This window comes from Agelaius phoeniceus, chromosome 2 (assembly GCF_051311805.1).
Source record: "Agelaius phoeniceus isolate bAgePho1 chromosome 2, bAgePho1.hap1, whole genome shotgun sequence".
Lineage (NCBI taxonomy): Eukaryota > Metazoa > Chordata > Aves > Passeriformes > Icteridae > Agelaius > Agelaius phoeniceus.
Window position 1 is genome coordinate 16,431,065 of NC_135266.1, and position 13,682 is coordinate 16,444,746.

Sequence of the window (13,682 nt, forward strand, 5' to 3'; positions counted from 1 at the left end):
TCATGTTCCAGTAATCCATATACCTTTTGGACAATTTCTCTTCAGCTCATGTATCTGGAGGTGTTTTTAAAAAACAGTAACAACAAAAACCAAGCAAAAAAACAAAAAAACAAAAAAAAACCAGGAGAAAATAAGCTCTTAGCATGGTATTATTTGTAACTTAAATATTCCATTAAGGCATTCTGTAATTTAAAATAATCTGATTTTTGTAACGAACAATTTAATAGCTTGATTTATAATAAAATTGAAGAGCATTAACGGTGTATTTTGTAGATTTTTGTATTAATAAAGTCAATCTTAAAGCACACATCACAGGACATTATCTAGCTTACAGATATTTAGGTGCTCAGCACCATTTACTGTTCCACCAGTAACACTACAGAACCTAAATGTGAGCACACACTACACTGCAATAATATCCTTGTCCTTTTGCTTGCAACATGTAACTGGACAAAAGCAGGGTTATCAAACATTAAAAAAGATCTCAGCTTTCATTATTTTTCTTCCAGATTGAAACTTCAGGTTAAAGCATACTATGATGTCACTTCTGCTGTGGTATAATGCCAAAAATCTGTTCTATGTAACTACCAGGCATTTGCAGACATTAAGCAATTCACATCACGTTCAGAATTATTTTTGATTTACAGCAGAGAACTTCACCACCACAGTCAGCCATATGTAATTTTATCTGTCCTGCAGTTCCTCAATAAAATGGCAAAGTCTATTAGAGAAGGAAAAGGAAGTTAGGAAAAAATTTACCATGCATCACACAAATGTAATTGATCCTAGAGGTCCATTTTAATCTTTATCTATCATTGCACCTCAAATAAGATCCAATTATTTCAGCTTCACAGGTAGACTGGCTTTTCAACCCAACAGATATGAATGAGCCATGAAATGATTTTTAAAAAATGTAAATTCACATTGCCAAAATATACATGTTACATACCAAGCTGTCAAATCCCACACTTTAAACATCAAACTGAATCTGCAGCTCCCCAGTTTAAATCTTTAGCACAACACATCCTCTCTAACATTAGCAACACAGCCCAAGGACTGCTACCCCCAGTACAATGCCACACTTGAGCAGTACAGCTCACCTGGAGTTCCAGCTCAAGCAGCAACGCTCCAGGCCAGTGGGAGCCTTATCAACAGGGGCAGCTTCTCCCCACAGCCTCGTACCAGACCCTTCTGGACCACATGGCCCAGAACAGTGCACACAGTCTTCCATGGCTCTCTCAATGTCAGGGCTCCAGAGCAGATGAAAAATCTGTAAATATGCTCAACAGAATAGTCTCACTTTCATCCCTGCTTCCATTTCACTACTGCAACCCAGCTTCCACTATTTCATTCTCAGCATTGTATGCAAAACCAGCTTTAAGGGTAGGAAATATACCATATTTTCCTTTCTAAGTATTAGCTACATTCACAACAGCTTGTAGAAAGGTAGAAGTGGTCAGGTCATTCATCTGTACAGTAACTTCCAGAAGCACAAATTAGGCTGGGGGTCCCATCATACAGCCCTTACCTTTGAGATTCAACCATGTAAAAACACATTCTTATTTTCATGCATTACATTCATAATGTTACTTCCACACTCTGCACCATCATCCTTGTATATTCAATACTAGAAGTTATTCCCCAAATTTGGGGATCTGAATGGTTTCAGATTGCTAGAAGAGCATGGGCTTGGCAATTTGGGCCATTTGGTGGGAGCTGCTATGTTGTAACTATTTCTGCACCTCACAAATTACAAAGAGATTTAAAAAATCATTAAAATATCAGAAAGCGAGCAAGAAAAATTCCAAAATACCTTGATAGTCACAAAGTGAAAGTTACTACTGTTATTAATGAATTACTTTAAAAACTGAGCTATTAAAAAGAAGAACTAGGTGTAAGAACCACTTTTTTTTTTAAAATTACCCATTGATTTTAAAGTGGGAAAGTAAATTTGCTAGCGTAAACAGTTTATTTATTTTTTCAATAACTGAATGATCTCTTCTCACTAGCATTGAAGCTTTATGTAGATTAATTCTTTAAGGACAGCATACCTCCTCTTGCTTAATTTCTTTGAAGAGCAGCAAGATAACAAGCTTGATCTGCCTTCCATTCTCACTGAAATAGCCAACAATAGCTCAAATGTTATTTTAAGTGACTATAACTGGAACAGTCAAACAAAAGGTCACCCATTTTACTGGTATGGAAAAATACAGGATTGGCCTCCAAGGCTTCCAGGGCTGTTCAGTAGTTTGTATGATCAAAGGCGAACAGACTCTGACCTTAATACAAATATCTTCCTATCTCCCCTCATCCATACATATTATTTGCAATACAATTTTAATCATTGTATTTTACAGTGATTTATATAGGCAATTGTGATTTATCTCAGAAGAAGAAAAGAAAACCAAAACAAAAATCTCCAAGCATCCAAACTTATAGTTAAAACAATCCTAAGTTTCAAATACATTAATTACAAATATTCATTGATTTTTTTTTTTCTGTGAGTTACATCACATCATATTATTGAGTCAGCAGAAGCAACTGAAAAGCAACTAGGTTAATAGATGGAAGGCCATACCATTTTTTTTTTTTTGCTGATATGTTGTTCACTCACAGACCTTTAGGCAACTAAAACGTCAATGAGTATAGAATTTACTGAAACAGATTTAATGATCTCCAAATGACAGGAATAGCTATTTGCTTGGGAAAAGCATAGTCACAGTTCACCTTCTGAAAATACTGTTTTGTTACTATTATTGTGGGCATCCCACACTGTCACCTTCATACTGAAATCTGGTTTTATTTACACCAGTAGTAAAGATTTTAAAGAGAGTCAAGCAACATATTTGCTATACTGAAGCTACAGATTTCTTTAAATCCTAAGCTGAAAGAAAAACATTTGAGCCCTCCAATTTTTTCAAGAAATATTTTAATTATTTCAATTTGATTTGCTGTGCTACAGCACCTAATTTCTCTCTAATCCCCCTCATTTCTATATATAGAGGTTCTGTGTTTGAAGCTCCTCCTGGCTGGCTGGCAGTCTTCTTCCTTCATCCAGTTCATGTTTTTGTCACTGACTTTACAGGATATGCACCACCTCTTACATCAGAAGATGTTTTCTATGCCACCTATTCCTCCTTGCTCTTGATGACGGGTCTAAGCCCAGCAGTTCCCCAATTCCCTTAAAGACAGGAAATTCTTTACAAACCTAGGTCAAACAGGTCTCCCACAGTAACTCTGGGTCCCATGACCATCCATGAGAGTACCCTTGCTTCCCCCTACAGTAACACCCCCAAATTATCACCCCTGTAACTTCCCTCCCATCATGCACATGGAATCCCCTATTGCAGCAGCATCGTGGCTCTCCCACTTTCCATCTGATCTTCCCTGTACACAATGGCCCAGCAGAAGGCAGCAAATGCCATGGTGGTTATTATTACAGGCCAGCCACAGACACACAGACTGGGGTTCCCCTTTTCTTGCCCAATCTCTTCTCTAACCACCTGCCTGTTTCTGTCAGACCTGAATATGCATGCAACAGGCCTGGAGAACATGCCCCCTCTGCCAAAGATGACTAGGAATTGGGCAAGCAGTTCAGGAGTTACTGGCAGGGTGGGAGGACAAGCTAATGGACAGATGGATGGACAGATGGATGGACAGATGGAACAATTGCATAAGCAACCTTCCCTCAAACTAAAATAAAACTTTGAAGTCCCACCTGTTCCACAAAGCATTTCATCAGCACTAGCCACTCCCCACTCCAAGGTTTTCTGTTTTATAATAGGCTATACAGCATAAAGTGGTAGCTTTAGTCTGTAGACTTAGCAGATCAACACATTCCTGACTGTACATCATGATGTACAGCCACAGTGCTCCATAAATAACTGCCTTTAAACACAAGCTGTACACAAACAAGATTTCACAGTTAAGGAGAAAAAGAATGGTTGCATAAAAACATTATAATGGCATGTAATTTGAAACATCCTTTGTAGTAATAATGCCAGCAAGGAAAGGAGAAAAAAAAAGCATGAGCTTTTGGGGTGGTTTTATTTTCAGGTTCATTTTTTTTTCTTTTTTTTAATTTCTGTTGGGGGGGGTTGTTTTGTTTTTCAAGAAATACGAAAAGTAGAGAAGTAAAAATAAAGACTACTACCAATTAAAGGATCTGCAAAGGCGTCTTGCATCTCAACAGCCTAAGATTGTGTGAAGGGATAGAGAAGAAGCTGTGCTAGATGAACAGATGGATCAGGAAAGTGTGAAGAGGTCCATAAGGTAGACTAAAGTTTTAAAGCATGAAACTTCTGAAGCCAGCACAGATTCCTGTAGGTGTTTTCATAAAAGGATTAGTTAAGGTGAGGCAAGTTGGGGGTTTCTTTGGGTTTGAAAAAGCTTATAGGTGTAGGTAGATAACAGCACACTATGTGTACATGTCTGGAGTGGTGGATTTGGGAATACTCCATCCTTGTCCAACATGCAAGGCAAGACTGGAAGCATTTTTGCAGAGGTTAAGCGAACAACCTGATGGCAACATTGTGGATGCCATAGATCAAGAGTAGAAAAGAAAATAGAGGGAGATCAGAGCCAGGAGAAAAGGGGGGGAAAAAAGCCTGCTTGCACCAAAGACATTAGCTTTGTTTTAGTTAGAATTCTCTTTTCAAGTGCTCAAAAGAAAATATTGCAACAGTGTCCTTACCATGAGCTGAGCAGGGAAGTTTGTTTGTTCCCCGGAAAAAGGAAAATAATTTAGTTTTACACAACTTCTTCCTACTGACATTTTAGGAATAAAAATACTTCTAGGAAAACACTGCTTTTGAGCAGAAGGTCTACCTCGAAAACCTCCTGAGGGCCCTTTTCCATCACTGATGTTAATTATCACTTCAAAATACCCCATGCAATCCTAGTAAAAACAGCAGTAGAAAGTAGGAGAGTGAGTATTCTATATTTATTAATAGATACAGCCTCATTTCAGTAAACACCCATCTTGCAATAAAAAAAGGTTATCATTAAAAGTAGTGTACGTTCTGAGGGTCACAACTGAAAATTAGTAACAGCTACTGTCACTGCTATGACAATTGCCTAGTTTTTGACTAACAAACAGCTTTAATTTTTGGATGAATAATCCCATCTATAAATAACCCATAAGCACAACAAACAATTTTTCATCTCAAATGGTATATAACATTAAAAGCAAACTTGTTTTAATGTATTGTAAACCTATGCCCATCTCCTGCTCATCATCATTACATTTATATTCACACAACACAGGAAACACTGAAGAGCTTCCAGTATGCCTACCAACTATTTTGAACAACATCAACTTGAAATATCAATTAAGATATGTTAAAACCAGTTCCATATCCTATATGAGATGCTATATGTTTTGACAACTTTAAGATTTCTTCACCTCTGAAAGGGGTCACAAAGTCAGATGGGCCTTAATCCTGCATACACTCCTTTATAAGCAATGCAACTAAAGTCAAACACATGCTGAACTTACCACATGCACAAATATTTGCAGAGAAGGTTTAAGTGACTCCAGGGAATAAACAAAATGCTGCCAAGTGTTCAAAATCAAAAACCAAAAAGGAAAATGTTGCTGCAATTTTTTTTTTTTAGCTACTGGAAGTTTTATTGAACATGAGAGGTTAACAGGAATTTAGAACAAGTGTAATAGGTCTGACAAGAAGAGCTCTAGCAACAGCTGACTACAACATGCCCCCACCTTCCATGCACCTCGGTTTTGCTATTAATATTTCAGGTAACAGCTAAAAATGCAGCCTAAAAACAAACACAAAACCAATCCATGCCAAAAACAAAACAAACAAACAAAAAACCCCACTCTTACCATGTTAAAAGAAGCAGAATGACCAAACTACACTATATTTATTCACTGAAAATGCCTGTGACAAACCTGCAATTAACATATGCTGCAACACACAAGATAAAACAAATCTCAGTGTGCCTGGTATGAGTAAGAGCCAGCAGAGGGTAATACCCAAATCCTTCTAGCACACTTCTGTCGTCTACTACAGATCTCCCACCAGAGCACCATCCTCTTCACCATCACCTAGAAATGCATCCAGATGAGAAGAGAGAGGAGAGAATAGCAGCACACACCACCAAGCATCATGAGCCCCCAACACTCAGGCACACTGGACCTTCTGCACTACACCAGCACAGTGCTGGTGTATCCTGAAGCAAACACTGGGAGCTTTTGAGAAGTGAATTACATGAAAAACACACAAAAATAAATATGACCTTCTTAAGATTAGGAAATATAGCAGCAAGTAGAAAGCTTATAAACAAAAATTTACTATGCTATCAAGTTTAATTCAAAATATCCTGTGCTTTAAAAACAAATATATAGAAGTACAAAGTCCCACTTGCTAGTACAAAGCTTAAAAAGCTGGCAGTTTCTTTGCAGCCATGAAATCAGATTGGTTTAACAAGTTAAAATATCACCCAGAATACCACATACAGGCCAAACAGAAGGATCTACCCTCTCAAAGTCAGGAAGTGATGAGACTGAAAATCCCTCGATGTACATTCACTTTGCATATAAAGTGGGACTTCACAGCTGAGAACTTTACAGCTCACTTCATAAGCACTAACTCAAAGCAAACTAAACACACTGAAAAACTCTGGGTGTTTCTACACCAGACAGCGATCCCATAGAATCATGAATTTAGTAAGGACTTCAAAAAAAATCAATTTTAGGATCCCAGCTTCTCTGAATGTGATGATGAAGTCAGCCAAAACATACTTTTTCACAGAAATCATATTAAGTGTAAGCTGTTTCTCCAAATTCACTAAGAAATGTATAGCTCCTACAATACAGGATGACTTTTAAACACTAACACCTAATTATGAAGAGAAGAAAGGAATGAAAAAAAGTTTTGGTTTCATACTTGAGCTCCAAGAAAGATTTTTTTTTGATACTTAACAGTTGAATAAATATTTTATTCTACTGAACCTTGCAGCCACATGCTCCCCTTCCTTCAGCTGAATACAGCAGTGTGTTACCATCAACATCTGTACTACTACAGTCATCTGTAAAAACACATTGACAGAGACAGTGACACAATTTACCAAAACTATGTGGCTGGCATGCTGAAGATTCAGTTAAAAATTGATTCACACTTTGGGTTTTTCTCTCCCCTCCTTTTTATTTTTTTTTTTAATAATATTGCCAGGCAAGTATTTCTTGTGCCAACTACATCACCACGATAAGATTATATTCTTTTCTCCAAATAAGTGTCAGTGTTAAATTAAGTTGTCTTATTATTATAAATAAATAACTAAATTTCAAGACACTAGTAGGCAATTCCACCACTAAAAGGCTGCATTAAGAATTCAAATTTGAAGCCAGGCTGGAACACACAAACATTGCTGCTGAAGTGATGTTAGAAAAATAAATCTAATTACACTAAAGTTAGAATTAAAAGCTTCTGGGGATCTAACAGTTCAGTATCACAGAAAGTCATCATATAATAACTATAGCTATTCCACATGCACTTTCCTCATTTTAAAACACAGCAATAGAATATTTTTACTCCACATCAGCTAAATGTAACTTACGTCTGAAACTTCACATGACTGAGAAGAGGAACACAACTTGAGAGCCCATACATTCATTTCTGAAAGTTACTTTGCCTAAAGGAAACAGGCATGGAAGTTCTCTAAAGCTAACCTATTTCCAATGAAATTCTCACAGTTGCTTCAAAGAAGGGAGGAAAAAAAATGCAATATTTCTATAGCAACACAGTTTAAGACATGCAGCACCTTTTATATTTATTTTGTTCTTTCTTTGTGACTTAGTCAAGATATTTAACACAACTATTTCTGCCATGCTAAAATGTCTTCATTAACAGTGACAAAGAAATATATTACCATGTTCTAAATTTAGAAAATACTTAAAAGCTGAATATATTGGTCTTGTGAACATTCAGAACTGTAACATTTTTCCTTAATCCACATTTAACATTATGAAACTGCACAGACTCAGCAATAGGGCTGATGTTGTAATGCTGATTTCCTCCATTTATGCACTATTTTAATGTTTGTTTTAATTTATATTATAAAATTAATGCTCACTGCTCGTGATGCAGAAAGCTGTTATAACCATTCACAAACAAATCTTAATCTAGATACTAAAGTATCAGAGTTAAAACACAGAATTTGGACAGGAAATGAAGTCTATTATTCATTATATTACAAACATTCATCATTCTCATGTTAGAAATAACATCAGAATATTCTGAAGTAAAAATCAAGATAATACTCTAGAGTTTATAGATTTAGCTCATGGGTAATACTAAAATTCTTTAAAATTCTCAAATAGAAATTATGACAAATATAAGGCATTCTTGTTCTTTTCATATGATGAGCACACAGTTCACAATGACACATTTATCCTCCATGTCAACACATTTCCAGAGTAGCTCTGTCTCATTACTGTTTCATGACCCATGTTCATGCTTCACACACAATAAGCATATAACCAAAAAAGGATTTCATAAATAAGATATCATATCCTATTCAGAAGTTAAATAGCACCTAGGAAAAACTCTTGGTTAGGCCCTTTCTGTCCAGATTCCTACTGCTGTTATATGTTTGAGAGAGAGTGAAAGCCAGTGCTTGCTTACATGTGAGCAGTTCTCAAGAGCTTCCATATATAGTCAGTATTACAAATAGTTATTTTTATAGCAGCACTGAACTGACTTTTCAATATATACAGAGAGAGTGTCTTCTGCTTACAGAAATTATTCTGTTATTCTACCTTGTACTTCCAGTCTTAGCTCTCCTCCCACTCATGGTCTTGCTCCACACAACAACAGAAAGAGCCACTGCTAGTGTAAGGCCAGCCTGGGACCACAGTTCCCAGAATACCAGGTTGGAAGGGACCCCCAGGATCATTTGGCCCAGCCTTTCCTGGAAAAACCACAATCTAGACAAGATGGCCCAGGACCCTCTCCAGCTGGGTCTTGCATGTATCCAGTGTTGGGGAAACCAACAGTTTCCTGGGAAGATTGGTTATTCCTTCAGCTGATTGCTCCTGTTGTGAAAAACGTTCCTCTCATGTCCCATTGGAATATCCCCAGGAATAACCCATCACCTCTCATCTTTTCCATAGGACTCCTGGCAAAAGGGAGTCTTCATCTTCTTTGTAGCCACATTTAAAATACTGGAACATGATGTTAATTAGATCAGTGCTCCAATAACAGCTTCCACCAAACTAACCCAAACCTCTATCTTATAAAGAGGCTGTCTTTGTACTGATCATGCAGTTTTTTACACTTCCCTGTAGCTGCTTCACTGGTAAAGAAGGTTTATGAAATGTATAATCTCAAGGGTTTTGTTAGGAACATACACCTAGAGTATGCATTTCAGTACTCAAATCTCCAAGTCTATTTATTCCCCCATTATTATTAAAATAAACTATAGGATCTACAAGAACATTAAAAAGGATCTGCAATTTTTTTGTTTCAACACCAAGTTTTGAAAACTAAGCCAGGGCACATCAGCTACATTAACAGGTTTATTGTAACTCTCATTTTAAAGTTAGACAAAAGGAATCAAAACAATATCAAGTTTCAGTTTCCATAAAATTCCAATCTAAAATGTTAAAAAAAACTTTAACATAAACTAACCATGGATTATATATCAGATTCACTAAAATATCCACATTAAGGTAAAGTTAAAAATTTAGCATAATGCAAATATTTTTTTACATGTGTATTTTTAAAGATAATTTCTTTCAACAGCAGGTAATGGCAAGTCCAACACGCACTGGAGTTAATTTTAAAATATCTAAAACATAGTATAGCATTTGCTCCTTGCAAGGTTCGATTTCTACAGCTATAGATTTTTCCCTGCTCCTATAAGATATGGTCTTTCACCAGTTATAATGTGCCATCCAGTTCTTCTGCATGCTAGAAAAATCTAAGGAGCTAAATCAAGGCAACCAAGATTTTCACACAATTCTGATGTTATTACCTAAATACCACAGTTTTAGGTAACCACTGGGAAACGAGCCCATATTCCTGAGAGTTATTTAATGTAGAGGCTTCTTGAGGCAAGAGATCTCTCCTTGAAGAACATCTTGCCAGAAGTACAAAGGGGGAGATTTTCTTTCCTATTGCCAGATGAGCAAAATGAGAGAAATTCTCAACACCCACACAACTAGAGGTAGTATTTAAGTCTGCACAATAGAAAAGGCCAATACTTTTCTTATTCAATCCACCTATTAAAAATGGCACTTCGTGCTTCTACTACACACGCATATATTTTATAAAAAGCTTGCTTTTTTTTCCACCAACTGCAGATCTTTTTGCTGTTAAAAGCACACACGCTAAGACAGGAACAGTCTTAATGATCACACTGTTTTAGGCAAACCCAAAAGACAATCTGAAATGCTAAATTTTCACACACTTACACCGCATCTGGGAACTAAATAGTTAAGTGTACACATAGATAGTAAAATAAAGTGGGACTTGTAGATTGTACTAGCCAAGGAGCCAGGATCAGCTGGCCACATACAACTTGATCTTTCATTACACTGGAAGCTGGTGGTGCTTAACAATCCTCTGAAAAACAGCATAGAGGCATGAGGAAAACAAAAGAAACTAAGGACAATTTTAAACTTCCCTCATGCAGTACTGCAGAGGCACTTATGATCTGCGTTTACCAGTGTGCCAATGGATTTTCCCAGCCCTCCTCTGTCATACATTCTCTTACAGCCTGTTTGAGACCTTGCAAAGCTTTACTAGATAAACACCTATTAGTAATATATGATTCTTCCAGATGTGACCGTGACTAATGTATTACCATCCTGACAAGCCTACTGAGTACAAGCCAGGTAATAGCTTCCCTTGCCCGAGGCACAGCACCAGGAATATGCACAATCATTACTAATTTCAGCATGGCAGTGGCAGGCTGTTGCTGCCTCTCACAGCTACCTGCCGCAGCCATGCTCGGCTCTGCACGATGCAGGCGGCAGGAGGATCTCTGCGAGCAAGGCTGGAGTAGTTCAGCATCAGCAACAGCGTGCAGAGCCCTCACATTCATAGAGAGAACCGAATAGGAGCTCAGCTTCTTGCTCCTCCAGCTCTAGAAAAAGGCATTGCTGCAGACACACAAAACCCTGCTTGAAAAAAATCCTTTCGCCTTCCGTATGCTCCAAGGACAGCAACCGAGGTTTCCCTGCTCACCCGCCAATATAAAAGATGAAAGCTGAGAGCAGAAGCAAGGAACAGCCCAGCGACGGGAATCCCGGCATCCCTCATCTTCCTAGCGGCAAGAGGTGAGGAGCAGCCTTCTCTCTCTCCTGGGTGTTGTCCCCTCCGATGCTCTCCATCACCACCTGCCTACCTCGGAATAACTGGTACGTTTCCTCACAACTGGCACCGACAATGCATAAGCCCAGCAACAGGGTGACTGATTAAAAAAATAAAACAAAACAAAAAAAACCCAAAAACCCAAAACCGCACACAAAAAAAAAACCCAAATCCACCCAACAGCGAAACAGTGCCTCCGCCAAATCATAATAACCTAAGGAGCATCTTTTTTAGAAAAAGCTCTAAGCGCTTCCAGTGCGACGGAAGAGGGTATCGGGGAGGAAGCGGGGAGAGCTCACCAAGGCAAGGCACATGGGCGGAATCCCGCGGGCGGAATCCCACGGGCGGCGCTCCCCGCACCCCGCGGCACCACCGGCGGGACCGAGCCAGGGCCGCGCCCGCCGGCTCTGCCCCCTCCCGAGAGGGGCGGCCGCGGACCCTGCGACCCGCGGACCCCGCCGGGCTCCGCAGCCTCGCCCCCAGGCCCTTCCCGGCGCCTCGGGCGCACCTGGGCTGGGAGCAGAGCCGGGAGCAGACACTGACCGGCCCCAGCGGGATGGGAGGAGGGCGGCAGGCGGCCGCCAGCAGCGGCTGGGGAATCGCGGCTGGCCGAGGAGGAGAGGGGACGGACAGGGAGCCGAGGGAAGGGGCTGAGGCGCGGGGTTGCCTCGCCGCAGCAGCGGCAGGAGCCCGACAGCCGGGCGGCGACAGGTGAGGGCGGCGGGGGGCACGGGGCGAGCCCCCAGCGCGGCTCCCCTACCTGCGCTCCGGCGCCGCCGCTGCTCTCGGTGCACCCGCTGGCGCTTCCCTGCCCGCCGCCGCCGCCCCCTCGCTGCGCTCCCCCGCCCGCCGCGATCAGCCCACCCCGCTGGCCGCAGGGCCCGCCCCCAACCCGCACTGACGTCTCCGCCCACCAATAGCAGAGGATGGAGGTGTCCCAGGCCACGCCTTCTCCCGCCTCGACCAATAGCAGCTAGTCATGGGTCCGCCTCCCCACCCCCGGCACCGCCCCCCGGCACCGCCCCGGCCGGGGCCGGCTCGGTTGAGGCGCAGCTGCCGCGCAGCGGGCGCGGGGCGCGGCGTGGTCCCGGTCCCGTGGGTCGCGTCGGGCGGTCCCGGGGACAGGCCCGGTCGTGGGGGACGTGGGGACACCTCCGCAGGGGGAGGGGCGGGGGCCAGCCCCCAGCAGCAGGGCGCGGCACGGCTGTGGGGGATGTGTCCCTCGCTAACGGAGGGGCCAGGGGGCTTTTCGTGCGGGGGATTCCGCGGAACGGATGGGCTTCCTCTTTTTATTTTTTTAATTTCTTTTTTTGGCATGTAAGCTGGTCCCCGCCTCCGGCGCGCAGAGCCGTTTGTCACCGGCTGCGGGGCGGGGAGGTGGGAGAAGCGCCGTAGGAGCTGCTGCTGCTGCTGCTGCTGCTTGTGCTGGAGGGGTGGAGAGAAGGAGAGCGGCTGGAGAGAAGGGGATGTTAAAATTCAGTATCTCCGGTGAAAATGCCTCCAGCCCTTAAGCGTTTCTCCATCTTTTTTTACTAAACTCTCATCTGGCCTTTCAGAATCTGGGGCTGGCGCCTGTAAGGCTTTCACCTTTTAGCTTTACTCACACATAATAACAGTTTTAAAGTAAAAGCCACTTTCCAGCCGACATCGAATATCAGATGCATCACGGCAAAATGTAGCTCTGCGAGTTATGGATGCTTGGACTCGACTCCCATTTTCTTGGTATGCTTCAATGGTTATTTAAATTAGAAAAATGTTATGAAGCCCAATGGACATAACATGCTGCAGAATTCAGCAATGGTTGCATATTGCAACCAGAAGAATATTTCTTCTTTAAGAATATAGGATCTAGAAAGATCTGCACAGACAGATAGCAGAATTTAAGGCATTGCAGTGCATAAAAATCAGGCATCTCATTTTCATTTGTTGTTCCACACAGACTGCTTCATGAGCCTTGGGGCACTGAAGTGTTTTAGTTTGGATCAGAGATGCACTTTTGAAGTAAATGCTGTCATCATCTCTGCTAACAGTGCTGTAATTCAGAGTGTGGAGTGGTGCTGGAGTGCATGAAATAGTTCCCTTTTGTATAAAGCTAAACGAATGCATTCCAGCCACAAATGAGCACTGGGTAGGACTCAAACTGAACTAGTCAAAGACCAGGAATCCCTGAGGTGAGTACAGCCTGAAGATCAGGCCCTCAGCACCAAGGGCTGCACTCCATGGCTCTGATAGAGCTCGGTGCTTGCCAGAGAAGTTGGAGATTTGGAGCTTTGTAGTTCAGAAGGAAGGTCCCAGGGGATTTCTAGTGTAACATCTGATTCCTGGTTCACAGCTGGCACTCAACCG

At 41.3% G+C, this 13,682-nt stretch overlaps 1 protein-coding gene across 4 annotated transcripts in view; it reads right to left on the minus strand.

Moving 5' to 3' along the window:
- Positions 1 to 12,195, minus strand: part of CDKL5 (cyclin dependent kinase like 5) — a 131,078-nt gene extending 118,883 nt beyond the window's left edge. For 2 of the 4 annotated variants that reach the window (XM_054628320.2, XM_077172685.1), the window contains exon 1: positions 12,097 to 12,195. The gene's annotated coding sequence lies outside the window, so the exon portion shown is untranslated. Of the gene's footprint in view, positions 1 to 11,210; positions 11,384 to 11,635; positions 11,659 to 12,096 lie in introns of those variants that run through there. The other 2 variants (XM_077172696.1, XM_077172692.1) reach the window with 2 other exon arrangements.
- Positions 12,196 to 13,682: the final 1,487 nt, after the last annotated feature.